Below are 22,711 nucleotides of genomic sequence, written 5' to 3'. Positions count from 1 at the left end.
TTTACTGCTCTGCAATATTTCTTATCTACCCTTTTCTTCATTTCCTTCCTCTCCAGAGTCGTGGAGATCTGCCTCAATATTCTGGGCACAGCAGGAGAGAAATGGGTTTCTCCAGCATTGCCCTGCACAGCTGGGAAGCTGGGCATTCACTCACCTATCTCTCTTTCCTCACAGGAGAGTTCACTGCCAGCTTGTTTGGCCCTCTGCTGTTCTGTCTTGTGGAGGGGCAGACCTTGCAAAGTTCCCCTTACCCTCTCCAGTGCATCCAAACTCGTTTTGCTTTGTTTTGTTTTGTTTTTGCTCTGATGGCAGGCTGAATCTTTGCCCAGGAAGCCTGGACTTCAAAAAAGGCTCTCTCATCTGTGGCTGTCTGCCCAAATCAGTACTCTCCAGGTTTTCCCCGACTATGGCCAAGAGTGGATGGGGTTGGGGCTGGTTCACTGGTTCCTGCTGGTTCCACAGCCTGTACCAAGTTCTGTATGCACAGGTAGGCAAGACTCTTCCTGGGTCCCTTGGCATATGGTGCCAGATGCCACAACTCCCACAGAGGCACTTTTGTTCATGGATAGATTCTGAATTTTAGTTCTCAAAGTTGGGAGGAGGGGCAAAAAGGAGGGATGTTATGCCATTAGATGCTAACATTACTCCATTACACCTAGTATTTTAGTTTTATGAATTTTGTATTCTTCAGGTATAGAAAACCACATCTCACCTTTTTATCTTTACTATAATTTTGTTTTTGTCATTATTTGTTTGTTTAATAGGAAAGATAACCTACATTATAGGACTACAAGATAATTTTTGTGAATTTCTGTCCTAAGAAAAGTTTTCTTGCTTCACAATAATACAAAAGTATTCATTTATTGGATGATATCTGAGATCAGGTATCAAATATTATTGATATTATATATCAGCCCTTATGTCTTCTAGCCAAATTTACAACTCAATTTAATTCCAGATTTCTAGAATGTCTTTGTCCTTTCTCTAAATTATTTGAATATTTTTATAAAATCTTAATTTGAACTACCCTATTATGGCTTCTTATAGGCCACTTCGAATTTCTTGAGGAAGAATTACAAAAAATTTTAAAAGGAGAATAATATGAATGGCAAAGATATAAACACATGAAAATGTACTGATATCAAGTATAATGAAATAATTGCAACCTTAGACTACATTAAAGTAGCTTACATATTAATAAATTTTAAAACTTTACCATATACACATGAGAATGTGGGGGAAGCCCTTGTGCACTACTGATGGGAACATACCTTGATGCATCCTCTTTGGATGGTATTGTGACCATTTCAAAGCTGTGAATACAGTTACCTTTTATTCAACAGTTCTTCACTGCAGCACTGTGTGAAATAGAAAAAAAAATAGAAATAAACTAAATGTTTGAATGTATGCATCTCTTCTTTCCTTTTCCTTCTTCCCTCTTCCTTCATTTTCTGCTGGAGTTAGGCTTTGTAATTTGTTGTCTGAGACACCTAGGTAGAGAAGAAAAGTGAAAGGAGCCTCCAGAAGGCAGAGGCTTTTCAAGTCCTTGGAACGTATTCAGTGAAGGACACTAACTGTCCTGGACACAAGAGGGCAAAGGGAGAGCTTTGGAAATGGATCAAGGCAGAGTCCCCTCCCTCAGCACCTGCAGTGCTGTAAGGGGTTGAGGGAGGGCTTTTCCTCAAGCCTGATGGCTGCTTTGTCCCCTGGTTTGCAGGACCAGCCCTCAGAGAGGATTCACAGTCTTCAGGAGGATGTCCTGTTCCAAGCCTGGCACAAAAACAGCAGAAAATTCATAACTGGGAAAATAACAGAGAAAATTCACCTTTAGTTAGTGATCAGATTTAGCTTTTCATCAGCCTGGTTGGAATTAAGTTGATTCAAAGGAAATAATTCATTTTTTAAATGCACTTGAGTTTTGTATTCTGGAGTGTACACACATTAGTTTGTATACTAGAACTCATTTTGTCTATATGCCTTAAAATGGAGGACTAGAGACTTAATTAAAGAAATTATTGAAACATCCCTAGAAAGAAATACTCTACCACTTGTAAAATCCATGTGGTATATCTACACTTGCTCATAGGGAAAGTGTTCAGGGCCCCATGCTCAGTGAAAAAAGCAAGGTTTAAGATTTGATGAATATAACACATATACTTCTATATATGCATTGATATGTTTGATATGCATAGAATATTTTTGGACTATATAAGAAACTTAACAGTGATGACTTGTTGAATGGAGCAGTGTTGCAGGAGATTGAATTTTTTTTTTTTTCATCTAGTGTTTTTTTTTTTTTTAATTTTATTTATTTATTTATTTTTGGCTGTGTTGGGTCTTCGTTTCTGTGTGAGAGCTTTCTCTAGTTGCGGCAAGCGGGGACCACTCTTCATCGCAGTGCACGGGCCTCTCACTATCGCGGCCTCTCGTTGTGGAGCACAGGCTCCAGACGCACAAGCTCAGTAATTGTGGCTCATGGGCCCAGTTGCCCCGCAGCATGTGGGATCTTCCCAGACCAGGGCTCGAACCCGTGTCCCCTGCAATGGCAGGCAGATTCTCAACCACTGCGCCACCAGGGAAGCCCAGGAGATTGAATTTTTTTTTAAATGTGGATGTTGTGAGATTATTTTTATAATATATCGATTATATTGTAATATATATTATATATTATAATATATAATAAATCAGTGCATGTCTTTATTTTATAATTTTCTGAACTAGTTCATAATAAGAAGCAATATAAGAAAGTCATTTTTATATTTCCTTGAGTAGGCAAAAATTTTAGCAATAACATGTATTTTTTATAAATATATTTTAATATCATTATTTTATTTATAGTAGATATAGAGAAAGTTCACAAATTGTAAGTCAAGTAGATTACTATTTAGAATGTGCTTTACTTGAGCATTGGAAATATTTACATAAGTAACTATATACTTATGCGACCCATATAGATGAATAACATGACTTATTTAGAAATCACAACTGAGGAAAATAATTGTATAATAATTACAGACATCATACTTCATTTTATTGTACTTCTCTTTATTGTGCTTTGCAGATATTGCATTTTTTACAAGTTGAAGGTTTGTGGCACACCTGCATTGTCATATGATGGTTAGCATTTTTTATCAGTAAAGCATTTTTTTTTAAATTGGAGTATAGTTGTTTTACAATGTTATGTTAGTTTCTACTGTACAGTGAAGTGAAGTAAAGCATTTTAATTAAGGTATGTATATTAGTTTTTTTAGCCATAATGCTATTGCACACTTAATAGACTGCAATATAGTGTAGACATAACTTTTTAAATCATTTTTAAATTTTTTAATTTATTTTAATTTTTTTATTATTTTTGACTGCATTGGGTCTTCATTGCTGCTCACGGGCTTTCTCGAGTTGTGGCGAGCAGGGGCTACTCTTCCTTGCGGTGTGCGGGCTTCTTATTGCGGTGGCTTCTCTTGTTGCGGAGCATGGGCTCTAGGCACGCAGGCTTCAGTAGTTGCAGCACACGGGCTCAGTAGTTGCCACACGCGGGCCCTAGAGCGCGTGGGCTTCAGTAGTTGTGGTGCGTGGGCTCAGTAGTTGTGGCTCACGAGCTCTAGAGCGCAGGCTCAGTAGCTGTGGTGCACGGCTTAGTTGCTCTGAGGCATGTGGGATATTCCTGGCCCAGGGATCGAACCCGTGTCCCCTGCATCGGCAGGCGGATTCTCAACCACTGCACCACCAGGGAAGTCCCTAAACATAACATTTATATGCACTAAGAAACCAAAATATTTGTGTGACTCTCTTTATTATGGTGATTAGAACCAAACCCACAGTATCGCCTAGGTGTGCCTGTATGTGATAATTAGTTGAAAATATTTATTCTAATATAATTCTGTGAACCTTGTAGGCTGGTTCTTCCTGCCCTCTGGTGGCCATTTCTCAAAATGCAGACAAAGTTGTGTTAAGATGACAGTTTTAACTGTTAATATAACACAGGTATATGAATCACGCTCCAAATTTTAGATATTTGATGAGCCTGAGAAATCATCTGACTCAATTTTCTAATTTTGATTTTACTACATAATCACAATATCTCAATTACATAGGCTTACTTCGCATTACAGACATAAAGTTGAATTTTGGCATCTCTTGTCTATTTGACTTAGATATTAAATAATCCATAGCTATAGTAACTTCCTGTAAAATGTTTGCAACTATAGTATAATCTGAGGCCCTATAAATATCTCATAAGGTATGCTTTTCTAATTAATTAATTAAATACTTTAAAATTAGTCTCTTTCCTACTGTTAGGAACTATATACTCTACCATTTGAATTTCACAGGTAAACACAGCAATGCTGAGGGTAGCCAAATTAACTTAGTAACTGGTGGACCCAGAACTTGAAAACAGTCTGACTCCTGACTTTGCCTTCCTTTTCCTTTTTCTTTTTCAAATCTGTATAGTTAATTAAGAATAGATTTTAAATTATTTAATTAGAATAAGTTATTAGTGTGTAGCTTGTGAAGTGTCATATAGCATATTTTAAGTCAACATTTGTTTATCATATTTATCATGTGCTAATATATATGTCAGCCTCAAATATCTGGGTTTTTCTATAAAGTTTAAGTACCAATATTCTATTTTGGATTGATGATGGTGGGGAGAATGGATTCAAGTGGGAATAAGACTAAAGGAAGAAACTAATGTTGCAGCAATGCAAGTATTTCATACACTACTTAAGAGGATTTGAATTATTCTAAAAATAATTTTGGAGGCAAAATTCTTATTATTTTCCCTAATCGATTAAAATAGGATAAGGAAAGAGAAGTTTAGCAAATGGGTCCTGATTTCCTTGGTATCATAATCAATGGTATAATAAATGGAACAGGAACCACAAGGGACTGGGCAATAGGAGAAAAAAATAAAATAATGCTATTGGAGCATATTAAACATGAATTGCTTACAGGACATCCAAACGGAACTATCCAGCAGACATAGGCAATGTGTCTGGAGACCAGGTAATATCATTCTATCACTGTCAGACATTTACTCCTCAGCTACCTCTCATTCTTTATTTACTAAAAATCTTTTAATAATAAACATATTACAAATAGTGACTAAGAAAGGATTTTCATTATCTAAAAATTGGGCTTCTCAGATTCTGAAGATTAGTGATACAGTACACATCAGTACTTTTTTTTTTTTTTTTTTTTTTACCACTATGCACTTTCCCATTCTTTTTAAAATCAAAGTTCTTTCACTTGGCCAGCCTGGAGAGGGTTGTATGTGGCTGCAGCCCAGCCAGCTGGGAGAGGCTGTGTGTCGCTCCATCAAAAAGAAGGCGGTGTGTTGCAGAGGTGGAGATCGAAAGCACCTAGTGACTCAGAAGAATGAATTGGATTCTTAAGAACTGAAATTTGGGAGATTAATGTCGGGACAATGAAGAACTGGGTAAAGTAGGAGTAAAAATCAGAGCTGTGTACTCTTGGGTAGGATGCATTAGGAGTTGGGCACAGGAGCTTGGAAGCAGGTTGAAAACAATGGGAAGATTCTGGGCTGTGCAGTCTGGCATCAAGGCAATTCCTCGTGATCAAAGCAAACCCCCATAAGAGAAGTTCTCAAGATTGTCTCTCTGAGGGAGATGAGCTACTGTCTCTGCTAAGCCTCCTGAGTTACTCAAGCTAGAACATAGAGGCAGGATGCATCACACCTCTCATTAATGAACACATCACTACCCACCCCCTTCACCAAAGAATTACAGAATCTGCACTGGGTTGGTCCTTTATTCCTTTAACTTTACAGATGAGCAGACAGAGGCACTCAGAGAGGGAGAACCTCACCCCAGATCCCCCAGTAAGTAGCACATGTGTCAGGACCAGAACCTGGCTTTCTGTCTTGTGGTCCAGTGCTCTTCTTCCTCCCTACTTGGTCCTGATATTAAAAATATTTTATGCAACCCCTTGTTCCATAAATTCCATGTGGAAGGTGCTTACCCCAGAAGAGTTCAGGGAAACTCATTCAGATGCAAATACAAAATATCTTAAGGTAGGCAACCCTTTTCAATTAAACAATACATTGGCATGCATGTAATTTCATTTCTCTCTCATTTTAACACAATGTGGTCATTACCAACAATGAAATGGACTGAAGCAAGGCTTGTCTCCGTTTTTAGGTGCTCCTCGTCATGGAACGGAGGATGAACTCCACTGCATTCTCAATGATCTCCTTGCCCACAAGGTTTAGGAATTTGGGGAACTCTGGCTCTGGTTTTTTGCCTGAGCCATCTGGCTTTCCCTCTGGCTTGTCACCTGAAAAACAGAACAGAATCTCAGGGATGATTCTCAGCTGCAGGAAAGGCAAGTTTCTTTCACTGTAGGGAACCCTAGAGCCTTTTATAGCCCCCTCACTAATTCTATAGCCTCAGATAATTATCCTTATTGCACATTTAATGCCTGCCTAGTTAACGTCTTCACGTGCATTATGTCATTTATTCCTAAAACTAAACAGACCAACAGATATTGCTACTTAGGTAGACATTGATCCTCTTTCCAGATGAGAAAACTGAAGCTTACGGAGGTTAAGTAACTTGTTCAGAGTTAAACAGCTAGGAAATGCCAGTGCTGGGGCTGAAATTCAGAATGCCTGGTTTTAATATATTTTTCTCATGCAACCCCTGGGCCTGTGGTCATGGTAATAATGAGGATGATATAATCATAGGTAGCATTTACTGAGCACACACCTGTGACAGGCAATCTACATGCATTATCTCATTTTATTCTCACAGCAACCCTACGAGGGAGGCAAAATTATTATCCCAAGTTAAACGTAAAGAAATGGAAGTTGTGAGAGGTTTAGAAACTGGTCAAAGTCACAAAGTTGATAAGTGACAGAAACAGAATTCAATCCCATGTCCGTCTGGTATTAAAATCTGGATTTTTAAGCACTCTGTAATGAGCTACATTGTGTTTGACAGAAAAGTTATGATCTAACCACAGGTGTATTATAAGATTGAAAGTAGTATAATGATGATAAGGAGAAATTCTATCACCTGTATATCATCTGATAGTTCTGTAGATAATGATTTTACATCTACTGTGTAATTTCACACTTGACCAATCTTGTGGAGTATGCAGATTTTAGCTCACTGGACTAAGAAACTGAGAAGATTAAGCGACTTACAGAAGATCTCACAAATAGCAAGAGAAGGTGGAACTGTAGCTGCAGGTCTCTTACTCTTGACATTTAATCGAGTGTCCACATATATGGACGTGACCCTCACATAAAACTCAGGGCAACCACGGTGACCAGAATTGCTTTGTTTTCGTTACAGGAAGGGGAAAGAAGGAAAAGGCCTATTTGTGACGTGCAAGTGCTGGCTTGTGCGTTCATCACACGGCCTGATCCTTATTCAGTTCAGTGATAGGAGTACAGTTTTACAGGAAAGAAAACAGATGCTCAGAGGAATTAAATAACACACCTAAAATCACAAATCTAGAAAGTGGCTGAGTCAGGGTTGGAACCTACATTTTTTTAAAAACTCTACAGAGCATGTTATTTATATGATATAATACTGCCTTCAAGCAATTGTCCCTGGAGACATTTACCAGGTGCAAGCCAGAGATTCCTTGCATGAAAAGTGAGTTCCTTTTTTCTGTGTTTCTATGTGCCTACTTGCATAACAGTTTAATTTTATCAACTTTTTATTTTATCATGACACTAAATGCTAACTTTTCAATATGAAAGGAGCCCTGGATTGGAGTGTGTGTGAAGGTTGAATCCTTGGCCACAGCCCTTGGATCACATATATAATGAGAGGTATTAGAGTGTGGTGGGTCATGTTTTGGAGTCCTACATACCTGAGTTTGAATCGTGTCTTCAACAAAAAATTCACCATGTGACCTTGTAAACAATGCTTAACTACTTAACTACTCTGTTTCCTCATTGTGTTATTGTCAAGATTAAAGGATACTTTATATATCTCTAATATATATCATATATGTATGTATATATATGCATATACATATATCTATATATCTATATTATATAAACCACTTACCACTTAGGCTTACCAGGACTAAGGTAAGCCCACAATAGATGCTCACTGTAGTATTATTACTATTATTAATAATAATAGCAACAGAATGATTCATAGTAGCTTTCTCCTCTAGTGCTTAGAGATTATGAAAATTTTGAAATGCTGTTAAAATATTAAGAAATTTGAAACTGTTGAAAAAAATAATAAAAATTAAGAAATTTGGCATACCAGAAACAAATCAACAAATACAATAGTTGAATGTTTTCTCCTTTCAAATATAATATGAGGTAGCCTTTATTTACATTAACTACCTGACTGAGTTTCTTAGTCAATCTAAACACAAAGTTCTGAAAAAATACAGTAATGCTGATATTTATACAGTTTTTATGGTTTACAAAGTGATTACAAAAGCATGTTCACTTGACCTGGTGAAGCTGATAGTTATCCCATTTTACAGATGAAGAAACTGAGGTTCAAGCTGTGAACTGATTTAACCACTTTCAGAGTTCATGAGAGACCGACCTGGGACTGGTCTCTAGGATACAACACTCACCTTTCACTTTACCACAGTGATGGACACAGTAGTCTCTGAAGCCATCCCTGCAGTAACTCTGTTGGAGTGTCTGCCTGTGTGTCGTGCTGGTAGACAGTGGGTGGCCGACGGTGTGAGTTCTGCCAAGTTACATTTAGAACAACTCATAAGGCTCTGTTACTAAATATTTGCACTGTCTGGTTTTCTGACCTATCATTCTGAATGGAGACGGGTTAAGAGCTCACTGCTTCTGCAGAGCAAAAATTAATTAATGGGAATTCTGCAGGCTGCCTTGTGGCCCTCTATGTGCTTAGAACAGACATGAAAGAAGTAGATGCTTTATAACAGAAGGAATTGAAGGACTTCTTAGGTTTCAGCCCCAGGTGTGCCACATCTACCTGTGTCCATGCTCAAGTAACTTTCCCTCTGCAAGATCAATTTATTTACCTGCAAAAGTGAAATGATAATCTGCCTGTTTACTTAAAAGATTATGAGAACTGGATGAGATAATACATGATAACAATAACAGTTAATATTTACTGGGTGCTTATTATGGACCAGATACTTTTCCAATATGTTTTGTCTCTTTTATTTAATTTTCGTGACAACTAAATGAGAAAGTTAACTATTGACATTCCCTTTAAGTGTAAGGCCCATAGGCGTTAAATAGCATGCCTGAAGTCATATTTCTTTTTTTTTTATTGAAGTAGAGTTGATTTACAATGTCTTGTTAGTTTCTGGTATACAACAAAATGATTCAATTATATATATACATATATATGTGTACATATATACACATATATATTCTTTTTCATGATGGTTTATTACAGGATATTGAATATAGTTCTCTGTGCTATACAGTAGGACCTAGTTGTTTATTTTATATATAGTAGTTTGTATCTGCTAATCCCAAACTCCTAATTTATCCTCCCACGCCCCTTTCCCCTTTGGTAACCATAAGTTTGTTTTTCATGACTGTCTGTTTCTGTTTTGTAAAAAAGTTAATTTGTATCATATTTTAGATTCCACATATAAGTGATATCATATATTTGTCTTTTTCTTTCTGACTTACTTCACTTAGTATGTTAATCTCTAGGTCCATCCATGATGCTGCAAATGGCATTATTTCATTCTTTTTATGGCTTAGTAGTATTCCATTGTATATATTACCACATCTTCTTTATTTATTCATCTGTCAATGGACATTTAGGTTGCTTCCATGTCTTGGTTATTGTAAATAGTGCTGCAATGAACACTGGGATGCATGTATCTTTTCGAATTATGTTTTTCTCCAGATATATGCCCAGGAGTGGGATTGCTGGATCATATGGCAATGGGTTTTTTTAATTTTTTAAGGAAACTCCATACTGTTCTCCATAGTGGCTGCACCAATTTACATTCCCACCAGCAATGAAGGAGGGTTCCCTTTTCTCCACACCCTCTCCAGCATTTGTTATTTGTAGACTTTTTAAAGGCGGCCATTCTGACCAGTGTGAAGTGATACCTTATTGTAGTTTTGATTTTCATTTCTCTAATAATTAGTGAAGTTGAGCATCTTTGCATGTGCTTATTGGCCATCTCTATGTCTTCTTTGGAGAAATGTCTTTTTAGATCTTCTGCTCATCTTTTGATTGGGTTATTTGTTTTTTTGTTATTGAGTTGTACATACTGTTCGTATATTTTTGAAATTAAGCCTTTGTCAGTTGCATCATTCGCAAATATTTTCTCACAGTCCATAGGTTATCTTTTTTTTTGTTTATGGTTTCCTTTTCTGTGCAAAAGCTTATAAGTTTGATTAAGTCCCATTTGTTTATTTTTGCTTTATTTCTATTGCCTTGGGAGACTGACCTAAGAAAACATGGCTATGATTTATGTCAGAGAATGTTTTGCCTGTTTTCTTCCAGGAGTTTTATGGGGTCATGTCTTATGTCTAAGTCTTTAAGCCATTTTGAGTTTATTTTGTGTATGGTGTGAGGGTGTGTTCTAACTTCATTGATTTCCATGTGGCTGTCCAGCTTTCCCCACGCCACTTGCTGAAGAGACTGTCTTTTCTCCATCGCATATTCTTGCCTCCTTTGTCGAAGATTAATTGACCATAGGTGTGTGGGTTTATTTCTGGGGTCTCTATTCTGTTCCACTGATCCATATGTCTGTTTTTGTGCCAGTACCATGCTGTTTGTTGTTGTTTTTTTGTTTTTTGTTTTTAATTTATTCTTGGCTATGTTGGGTCTTCGTTTCTGTGCAAGGGCTTTCTCTAGTTGCGGCGAGTGGGGGCCACTCTTCATCGCAGTGCGCGGGCCTTTCACTGTCGCGGCCTCTCTTGTTGCGGAGCACAGGCTCCAGACGCGCAGGCTCAGCAATTGTGGCTCACGGGCCTAGTTGCTCCACGGCATGTGGGATCTTCCCGGACCAGGGCTCGAACCCGTGTCCCCTGCGTTGGCAGGCAGACTCTCAACCACTGTGCCACCAGGGAAGCCCACCATGCTGTTTTGATTACTGTAGCTTTGCAGTATTGTCTGAAGTCTGGGAGGGTTATGCCTCCAGCTTTGTTCTTTTTCCTCAGGATTGCTTTGGCAATTCTGGGTCTTTTGTTGTTCCATATAAATTTTCAGATTATTTGCTGTAGTTCTGTTAAAAATGTTATGGATAATTTGATGGGGATCACATTAAATCCATAGATTGCTTTGGGAAGTATGGCCATTTTAACAGTATGAATTCTTCCAATCCAAAACCATGGGATATCTTTCCATTTCTTTAGATCATCTTCAATTTTCTTTATCAGTGTTTTATAGTTCTTAGCATATAGGTCTTTCACCTCCTTGGGCAGGTTTATTCCTAAGTATTTTTTTTTAATGCAATTTTACAAGGGATTGTTTTTTTACTTTCCCTTTCTGATATTTCATTGTTAGTGTAAAGAAATGCAACAGATTTCTATATGTTAATCTTGTATCCTGCTACTTTGCTGAATTCATTTATCAGTTCTAGTAGTTTTTGTGTTGAGTCTTTAGGGTTTTCTATGTATAGTATTATGTCATCTGCATACAATGACAATTTTACCTCTTCCCTTCCAATTTGGATAACTTTTATTTCATTTTCTTCTTTGATTGCTGTGGCTAGGACTTCCAAAACTATGTTGAATAGAAGTGGTGAGAGTGGGCATCCTTGTCTTGTTCCAGATTTTAGCGGGAAGGCTTTCATCTTTTCACCATTGAGTATTGTGTTGGCTCTGGGTTTGTCATAAATGGCTTTTATTTTGTTGAGATATGTTCTCTCTGTACCCACTTTGGTAAGAGTTTTTGTCATGAAAGGATGTTGAATTTTATCAAGTGCTCTTTCTGTATTTATTGAGATGATCATGTGGTTTTTGTCTTTTCTTTTGTTGATGTGGTGTATCACATTGATTGATTTGCATATGTTGAACCATCCTTGTGACCCTGGGATGAATCCAACTTGATCGTGGTGTATGATCATTTTTATGTGATTTGGATTTGGTTTGCTAACATTTTGTTGAGAATTTTTGCATCTATCCTTGTTTTATATAAGGACATTCAAGCTTGGAGAAGTTAAGTAATTTGCCTAGCATTACAAGTCGTGAGTGAGCCAGAGCAAGGAATTGAACTCAAGGACATGTGACTTCAAACTTTGGGGTCGTAACTATTACATTATTTTGCTCAGTGCTGCTACTGGTAAAAAAGCCTGGGTCAAGCAAGGACCCTGTAGTCACCAGCCTGTTTTTGCACAGATTCATCTGTGTCTGCTCTGCTTTACCCACTGACCCACATCAGTCACCTCTGTTTGAGCTCAGTTTGATATATCAAAGGTGCAGGGTGCAGAGTGCCTTCTTAATCCTTGGCAGAAAGTGAGCTAGAGACAGGGCTGCAGAATTAAACACAGGATGGGATGCCTCATGACATTTGAATTTCAGATAAACAGTGAGTAATTTTTTTTAGCATAAGTATGTCCCAAATATTTCACAGGACATACTTTATGAAAAGAAATTTTGTTGTTTAACTGAAATTTAAATTTAAATGGCATCCTGTACTTTTATTTGCTGAATCTGGCAACCTTACCTGGAGAGACCCTCATCAGAGTTTTCTTACATTAAACCTCAGATCAGAAAGTAAAGGACAGGACTGAGGGAGATCCAAGAAATGATGAAAGGGTATCATGTGAGAAGTTAAAATCATATATGGAAAGTGGAAGTTACTGAAAAGCCCCAATTCCTCTTTAATATCACATCTGGGGCATATTTCACCCCTGAATTCCTCCTAAGAAAATCATTAGCCCCTCTCTTGTTCTTGGTTCATTCTACCTAAAGATTCAGACCAGCCATGGAAGGGATTCATGGGGCTGCAGGAAGGGCTCCCATTCCCATGGTACCCATATGCTGAGAAGGAGCTACAGTCTTAGTCACCCTAATCCCCTTTCTAAACATCGCTTATAACTTAGTCAATCCTCATGCCACTCATCGATTTATTAATTTCTTATTCAGTGGACATTTCTTGAGCTTGCACTATTTGCCAGGTGTTCTGCTAGGCCCAGGGACAAGAAAATGCAAAACACCAGTCCTTGACCTTGCCTTTGCTGAGGAGGCAAACATGTCACCTAACAACTGCAATTTAAATATGAGAAGTGCTAGTGGAGGTATGAACAGATTCCTACTGAAGGCTATCAGGAGGGGTAACATTGCCTGGGGATGCAATCATGGAGGTGTTGTGTGTTTGAGGCCTCGAAAAGTGGGTCTGTAGGTATTCACTATGCAAGCAAGGCATGACGGAGACACTTTAGGTAGGAAGAACGGCATCTGCAAAGGCACAGAGGTGTGGAAGAGCAGACCGTATATAAGCCCTCAAATTCTTGAGTGTTGAAATTAGAAGGGAAAATGAAAGTGAGCTAACTGAATCTTGAAATATGTTTTAATTAATGAACATGCAAGGGAGAGATAATAGAGAGGGAGGGAGAAGAGGAAACAGAGAACACTGTGGGGAGTAAGAAATCACAAATCACTAAGTATCGATATTAGCGCTCATAGTTCTTCCTCTGCTCTTGTTTCCCTGTTCCAATCTCAGAATGCACATCACCATCCATCCAATTATCTGAAGTGCAAGTTTTCTTTAACTCTTTTCTTCCCTACAGAACTCATTTGCTCACACAGTCCTATCAATTCTCCACTCAGATATCCTTCCGATTTATCAAATTCTCTTCATTTCCACAAGAAGTGTCATAGTTTGGACCATTGTCTTGACTATTACAATAGCATTCTGGTCTTCCTGATGTATGCCTCCCCCATCTCCTCAACATTGCTGTCATTTTTGTCTTTCTGAAACATAATATTATTTACATCCTCTAATGGTTTTCTTAGAAGGAATTCAGGGGTGAAATATGCCCCAGATGTGATATTAAAGAGGAATTGGGGCAATGTGTCGCTCCATCCAGGTTGGCCAGGAGAGGGCTGTGTGTTGCTCAATCAAAACCAGCCAGACAGCTGTGTGTCTCTGTTCAGAACTGGCCAGGAGAAGGCTGTGTATCTCTCCATCACATCAGCTGGGAGAAGGCTGTGTACCTCTTTATCAAAGCCGGCCAGGAGAGATGGTGTGTCGCTCCATCCCAGCCAGCAGGCAGATGACAGTGTGTCTCCCTACATTTAAAAAGGCCAGGAGAGAGCTCTGTATCTCTCCGTCAAAACAGGCAGGGAAAGGGCTGTGATTTGCTCCTTCAGAACAGGCCAGGAAAGGGCTGTGTATCACTCTATAAAAACTGGCCTGGAGAGGGCTGTGTATGGGTCCATGAAAATGGGCCAGCGGAGTGCACTCTGTTGCTCCATCCAGGTTGGACAGGAGAGGGCTGTGTGTTGCACTTTAAAAACTGGACGGTAGATGGTGGTATACCTCTCCATCCCAGTGGTTAAGAATCCACCTGCCAATGCAGGGGACACGGGTTCAATCCCTGGTCCGGGAAGATCCCACATGCCGCGGAGCAACTAAGCCCATGTGCCACAACTACTAAGCCTGTGTTCTAGAGCCCGCGAGCCACAACTACTGAGCCCATGCGCCTAGAGCCCGTGCTCTGCAACAAGAGAAGACACTGCAATGAGAAGCCCGCACACCACAACGAAGAGTGGCCCCCGCTCTCCACAACTAGAGAAAGCCTGTGTGCAGCAACCAAGACCCAGTGCAGCCAAAAATAATAAATAAATAAATAATTTCCATAAAAAAAAAAAAAAAAAAGACATGCCTTGAGAGGGCTGTCTATGTCTCCATTAAACCAGCTGGGAGAAGACTGTGTATCGCTCTATCAAAACAGGCCAGGAGAGGGCAGTGTATCATTCTATCCAATACAGATGGGAAAGGATGGTGTGTCACTCTATTTGGGCCAGATGGGAATGGCAGACATGTCGCTCCAACCTGTTTGGCTGAGACAGGGCTATGTTTTGCTGTATCAACACCAGCCGAAGTGTATTGCTGTGTGTTGCTCTATCAAAACCAGCCAGTAGATGAAGGTATGTCCCTCCATCCAGGCCGGCCAGTAGAGGGCTGAGTTCCCTCCATCCCAGCGAGCCGGGAGAGGGCTGTGTGTCACTATCACAGCAGGCAAGGTGAAGACTGTGTGTCACTCCATTAAAACAGGCCTGGCGTGGTTGTGTTTTGCTCCATCAAAATGTGACCTGAGAGGGCTGTGTATCTCTCCATCAAGCTGGCAGGGAGGAGAGTGGGTATCCCTCTATCAAAACAGGCCAGGAGAGGGTGGTGTGTCACTCTACTGTGGCAGGTAGGGAGAGGGCTGTGTATAGCTCCATCAAATCCAGATGGGAGAGGGTGATGTTTCACTCTGTTTTGGCCAGACGCAAGAAGCAGGCGTGTCCCTGCATCCCATTGGGCCAGGAGAGGGCTGTGTGTTGCTCTGTCAGAACTGGCCAGGAGAGGGCTGTGTATCATCCGTCAAAACCCAGCTGGGATACAGCTGTGTATCTCTCCATCCAAACCAGCCTACGAGGTCTGTGCATGGCTCCATCAAAACGGGCCAGGAGAGGGCGGTGTGTTGCTCCATTCTGTCCACTGGTAAGAGGGCTGAGCATCACTGTATTCCGGCTGGCCAGCCAGCGGCTATGTCAGTACACCAAAGAGAGATCAGAGGAGAAATTAATGAGATGGAGACTGAAAAAAGGCCAATGAAACTAAAATCTGGTTCTCTGAAAAGATAAAATTGAGAAACCTTTAGCCAGACTCATCAAGAAAAGAGAGGAGAGGGCCCAAATCAATAAAATCAGAAATGAAAAGGTTACAACTGATGCTACAGAAATACAAAGGATCATAAGAGACTACTACGAGCAACTATAGGCCAATAAAATGGACAACCTAGAAGAAATGGACAAGTTCTTAGAGAAGTACAATCTCCCAATACTGAACCAGGTAGAAATAGAAAATATGAACAGACCATTTACCAGTACTCTAATGAATCAGTAACACACGAAAGTCCAGCACCAGATGGCTTCACAGGTGAATTCTACCAAACATTTAGAGAAGAGTTAATACCTGTCCTTCTGAAGCTATTCCAAAAATTTGCAAAGGAAGGAATTCTTCTAAGCTCATTCTGTAAGGCCACCATCACCATGATACCAAAACCAGACAAAGATATCACAGCAAAAAGAAATTTACAGGCTAGTATCACTGATGAACATAGATGCAAAAATCTTCAACAAAATACTAGCAAACCGAATACAGCAATTCATTGAAAGGATCACATACAATATCAAGTGGCTTTTGTCCCAGGGATGCAAGGATTTTTCAATGTCCACAAATCAATCAGTGTGATACACCACATTAACAAATTGAAGAATAAAAATCATATGATCATCTCAATAGATGCAGAAAAAGCTTTTGGTAAAATTCAACATCCATTTATGATAAAAACTCTCTAGAGAGTGGGCATAGAGGGAACATACCTCAACATAATAAAGGTCGTATATAGCAAACCTACAGCTAACATCATACTCAACAGTGAAAAGCTGAAAGCATTTCCTCTAAGATCAAGAGCAAGACAAGGATGTCCACTCTCGCCACTTTTATTCAACATGGTTTTGGAAGTCCTATCCACAGCAGAGAAGAAAAAGAAATAAAAGGAATCCAAATTGGAAAAGAAGAAGTAAAACTGTCACTGTTTGCAGGTGACATGATGCTATACATAGAAAATCCTAAAGATGCTACCAGAAAACTACTAGAGCTCATTAATGAATTTGGTAAATTTGCTGGATACAAAATTAATATACAGAAATCGGTTGCATTTCTATACACTAACAACAAAATGGCAGAAAGAGAAATTAAGGAAACAATCCCATTTACCATCACATCAAAAGAATAAAATATCAAAAAATAAATAAATAAATAAATAAAAAAAGAATAAAATATCTAGGAATAAACCTACCTAAGGAGGCAAAAGACCTGTACTCTGAAAACTGTAAGACACTAATGAAAAGAGTTGAAGATGACACAAACAGATGGAAAGATATACTGTGTTCTTGGATTGGAAGAATCAATATTGTTAAAATGACCATACTCCCCAAGGCAAACTACAGATTCAATGCAATTCCTATCAAATTACAAATGGCATTTTTCACAGAACTAGAACAAAAATTTTTTTAATTTGTGTGAAAACACAAAAGACCCTGAGTAGCCAAAACAATCTTGAGAAAGAAGAATGGAGCTGGAGGAATCACACTCCCTGACTTCAGATTATACTACAAAGCTACAGTCATCAAGAGAGTATGGTACTGGCATAGAAACAGATATTTAGCTCAATGGATAGAAAGGATAGAAAGCCCAGAAATAAACCCACACACTTATGGTAAATTAACCTTTGACAAAGGAGGCAAGAATATACAATGGAGAAAAGAGAGTCTCTTCAATAAGTGGTGCTGGGAAAACTGGACAGCTACAAGTAAATGAATGAAATTAGAGTTGGCTGAGAGAGGTCTGTGTATCGCTCCATCAATACAGGCCTGGAGAGGGCTGAGTGTTGTGTTTTATGTTTTGGAAATACTGCTAAATTCAGTGACATCAACGGTTTAAAAGAGATCAAGCAGGATTCAATATTTTCCACCTTCTGCCTTTTATTTTTTTCAGTTTTTGAAATAATTATTATAGTATTTTGTTTAATTAATTAATTTTAAATTGATATAGTTGATGTACAATATTATATAATTTTCAAGTCTGCAACATGATTCACATTATTTAAAGTTTATACTCCATTTATAGTTATTATTAAATATTGCCTATATTCCCTGTGCTGTACATTATAACCTTGCAGCTTATTTATTTTATACATAGTAGTTTGTACCTCTTAATCCCTTACCCCTATATTGCCCCTCCCTACTTCCCTCTCCCCATTGGTAACCACTAGTTTGTTCTCTATATCTGTGAACCTGTTTCTTTTTTGTTATATTTACTAGTTTGCTTTGTTTTTTAGATTCCACATATAAGTGATATTATACAGTGTTTGTCTTTCTCTGTCTGAGTTATTTCACTTAGCATAATACCCTCCAAGTCCATCCATGTTGTTGCAAATGGCAAAATTTTATTCATTTTTATAGCTGAGTAGTATTCCGTTGGTGTGTGTGTGTGTGTGTGTCTGTGTGTGTGTATATATATATATATATATATATACACATACCACAAGATATGTATGTGTATATATATATATATATATATGTATGTATATATACATACAACTTCTTGTTTATCCACTCATCTGTTGATGGACACTTAACTTGCTTCCATATCTTGCCAATTGTAAATAATGTTGCTATAAATTGGTGTGCATGTAGCTTTTCAAATTAGTGTCTTTGGGTTTTTTGGAGATATATCCAGGAGTGGAATTGCTGGGTTATATGGTAGTCCTTTTTCTTATTACTACATACTGGTGGATGGCTACTTCCTAGTGGTATTAAATACTTCAGCCCCTTTTGCTTTCCTTCCTGGGGGAAAATTTTGTTTGTTGGTGTGTTTCTATTCAAGTTCATTTTCTGAAGTGTCTTCCCAAGTGGATCCAGTTCCAGGGCACCTTACGTCAAGCAACCATGAATTATGTATGCATGGTTACCATAAGACTTTGATATTCTTTTCTTTTTAAATAATATATATTTTATTGAAATATAGTCAACATATTGTATTAGTTTCAGGTATACAACATAATGATTTGATATATGTATTTATTGCAAGATGAGCACCACAATAAGTTTGGTTAACACACACATCACTACACATAGTTACAAAAAATGTTTTATGAGAATGAGAACTTTTAAGATCTACTCTCTCAGCAACTGTCAGATACACAATTCACTGTTGTTAACTAGAGTCACCATGCTGTGCATTACATCCCCAGGACTTATTTCTCTTAAACTGGAAGTTTGTACCTTTGGACCATCTTCATCCATTTCACCTGCTCTTCTACCCACTGCCATTGGCAACCACCAAACGATTTTCTGTATCTATGAGTTCAGTTTTTGTTTTTTAGATTCCAGATATAAGTGACATCATATAGTATTTGTCTTTCTCTGACTTGTTGACCTAAAACAGGCAGTTATTTTACTAGCAAAATGGTTTATTCAGGAACAGCAAAGAATCGCAACTCAGGAGTTGCAATCTATGGTGAACCACTGGCAAGTCTGGAGAACAAAGGAGAGGAAACTTCTCTTACAGAGGAGAAGGGGGAGTTAGAAGGGGCTGTTATAAACAAAGAGCCCATTGGAGGGAACTGGGAGTTTGGTGAAGTGTAGTGACTTTTTATTGGCTGATTTGTGACAGTTTATCATCAGCTGGGCTGGTACCAGGCAAGGAGAAATTCTTCCTTTCTTCTGCTGTGTAGTAAATTAGTAACCTTCTTCCTGTTGGAGATGAAAATCTACCTCTCTTCTTGTTGGGTCTGCAACTGACATTGAATGGTTAAGTGTAACAGCTCCCCCTTCTGACCCCAACTCCATTTTAAATGAGGTTTCTGTTTATCAATTTTCACAGACTTATTTCACTTAGCATAATTCCCTCAAGGTCCATCTATGTTGTCCTGATGGCAGGACTTCCTTCTTTTTTATGGCCATATAATATTCCATTATATATTTATCACATTTTCTTTATCCATTCATCCATCAATGACCCTTATGTTGTTTTCATATGTTTGCTATTGTAAATAATGCTACAGTGAACATGAAGGTGCAGATGTGTTTTCCAGATAGTGATTTTGTTTCCTCTGGATAAATACCCAGAAGGGGATTACTGAATCATACGGTACTTCTATTTTTAATTCTTTGAGGAACCTCCATACTGTTTTTCACGGCAGCTGCACCAGTTTATATTCCCACCAACAGTGCACAACAGTTCCCTTTTCCCTACATCTTCCCAGACACTTGTTGTTTCTAGTCTTTTTGATAATAGCCATTCTAACAGGTATGGGGTGATATTTCATTGTGCTTTTGATTTGCATTTCCCTGATTACTAGTGATGTTGAACACCTTTCCATGTACCTTTCAGCCATTTTGTATGTCTTTTTTTGAAAAATGTCTATTTTTCCAAATAGATCCTCTGCCCACTTTTTTAAAAAATATTTATTTATTTATTTGGCTGAACTGAGTCTTTTTGCGGCACGCAGGATCTTTTTTGAGGCATGAGGGATCTTTCATTGCGGCCCACAGGCTCTTCATTGTGGAGTGCAGGTTTCTCTCTAGTTGTGGCACGTGGGCTCAGTAGTTGTGTCACACGGGCTCTCTAGTTGTGGTGCACAGGCTCTAGAGCACACAGGCTTAGTTGCCCGATGGCATGTTGGATCCTAGTTCCCCGACCAGGGATCAAACCCACATCCCCTGCATTGGAAGGCAGATTCTTCCAATTCCAGATTCCCTGGACCACCAGGGAAGTCCCTGCCCACTTTTTAATAGTATTGTTTTTTTTCTATTGAGTTGTATGAGTTATTTATTATTTTGGATATTAACCCCTTATCACATATATGGTTTGCAAATATTTTCTCCCATTTATTAGGTGGCCTTTTCATTTTGTAGATGATTTTCTTTGCTGTAGAGAAGCCTTTTAGCTTGATGTAGTCCTACTTGTTTATTTTTGCTTTTGTTGCCTTTGCTTTTGGTGTCAAATCCAAAAATATCATTGCCAAGACTGATGGCATAGTGATACCCACTATGTTTTCTTCTAGGAGTTTTATGGTTTTAGGTTTCACGTACAAGTATGTAATCCATTTTGGGTTGATTTTCGTGTATGGCGTAACATCAAGTGTCATTCTCTTGCACGCAGCTGTCCAATTTACCCAGCACCATTTATTGAGGAGCCTGTCCTCTACCCATTGTATATTCTTGTCTCCTTTATCATAACTTAATTAGCCATATATACATGGGCTTATTTATGGGCTCTCTATTTCATTGAGTTATGTTTCTATTTTTATGTCAAAACCATACTGTTTTGATTACTATAGTTTTGTAATATAGTTTGAAAGCAGGACCTGTGATGCCTCCAGCTTTGTACTTTCTCAGGATTGGCTATTCTATTTCATACAATTCCACTCCATACTAATGTTAGGATTGTTTGTACTGTTTCTGAGACAAATGCTATTGTAGGGATAACATTGAATTTGTAGATTGCTTTGGGTAGTTGGACATTTTAACAATATTAATTCTTGCATTCTAAGAGCAAAGAACAGCTTTCCATTTTTTTGTGTCTTCTTTAATGTATTTCATCAGTGTCTCATAGTTTTCAGTATACAGGTCTTTCACCTCCTTGGCAAAATTTATTTCTAGGTATTTTATTCCTTTTGATGCAATTATAAATGGGATTGTTTTCTTAATTTTTCTTTCTGATATTTGCTGTTCATGTATAGAAATGCAAGTGATTGTTGTATATTGAATTCGTATCTTGCAACTTTACTGAATTTTTTATTAGTTCTAACAGTTTTTTGGGAGTGTTTAGTGTTTCCTGCATATAATATTATGTCATCTGCAAATAGAGACAGTTTTACTTCTTCCTTTCCAATTTGGATTCCTTTTATTTCTTTTTCTTGACTAATTTATCTGGCTAGGAGTTCCAGTACTATTTTGAGTGAAAGTGGTCATAATGGACATCCTTGTCTTGTTTCTGATCTTAGAGGAAAAGCTTTCAGTTTTTCACCATTTTGTATGATGTTAGCTGTGGGCTTGTCATATATGGCCTTTATTATGTTGAGGTACATTCCCTCTATACTCACTTTGTTGAGAGTTTTTATCATGAATGGATCTTTAATTTGGTCAAATTAATTTTCTGCATCTGTTGAGACATTCATATGATTTTTATCCTTCATTTTGTTAACATGGTGCATTATATTGATTTTGCTGATGTTGACTCATCCTTGCATTCCTAGAATAAATCCCATTTGATCATGGTGTATGACCCTCTTAATGTATTATCAAATTCAGTTTGCTAATGTTTTGTTGAAGATTTTTGCATCTATGTTCATCAGGGATATTGGCTTATAATTTTCTTTTCTTCTAGTGTCCTTGTCTAGTTTTGGTATCAAGGTAATGATGGCTTCATAAAATGAGTTTGGAAGAACCCACTTATCTTACATTTTTGGAAAAGATTGAGAAGGATTGATATTCATTCTTCTTTAAATGTTTGGTAGAATTCACTAATGAAGCCACATGGTCCTGGACTTTTCTTTGTTGGAGAGTTTTCATTATTAATTCAATCTCTTTACTAGGAATTGATCTGTTCAGATATTCTATTTATTCATGATTCATTCTTTTTAGGTTGTATGTTCATAGGAATTTATCCATACCTACTAGGTTACAGATTTTTTGGCTTATAATTATTCATAGCAATCTCCTATGATCCTTTGCTTTTTGCATGATATCACTTGTAATGTCTTCATTTATAATTTTATTTATTTCAGTCCTCTCTTTTTATTGATTAGTCTAGCTGAAGATTTGTCTATTTTGTTTATATTTTTTAAAAACAGCTCTTATTAGTTTCATTGATATTTTATATTGTTTTTTAGTTTCTATTTCATTTATTTCTCGTCTGCTCTTTATTGCCTTCCTTGTACTAACTTTGGGCTTAGTTTGTTCTCATTTTTCTAGTTCCTTATTAGGTTGTTTACTTGAGATCTTTTTTTTTTCTTAATGTAGATTTAT

General features: G+C 37.9%; 1 pseudogene; it reads left to right on the top strand.

Moving 5' to 3' along the window:
* The first annotated feature begins 406 nt into the window (after window positions 1-406).
* The window catches only part of LOC118891338, a 38,275-nt pseudogene continuing 15,970 nt past the window's right edge, over window positions 407-22,711 (top strand).

Source organism: Balaenoptera musculus, chromosome 2 (genome assembly GCF_009873245.2).
Source record: "Balaenoptera musculus isolate JJ_BM4_2016_0621 chromosome 2, mBalMus1.pri.v3, whole genome shotgun sequence".
Lineage (NCBI taxonomy): Eukaryota > Metazoa > Chordata > Mammalia > Artiodactyla > Balaenopteridae > Balaenoptera > Balaenoptera musculus.
This window is presented reverse-complemented; position numbering and strand designations above follow the sequence as displayed.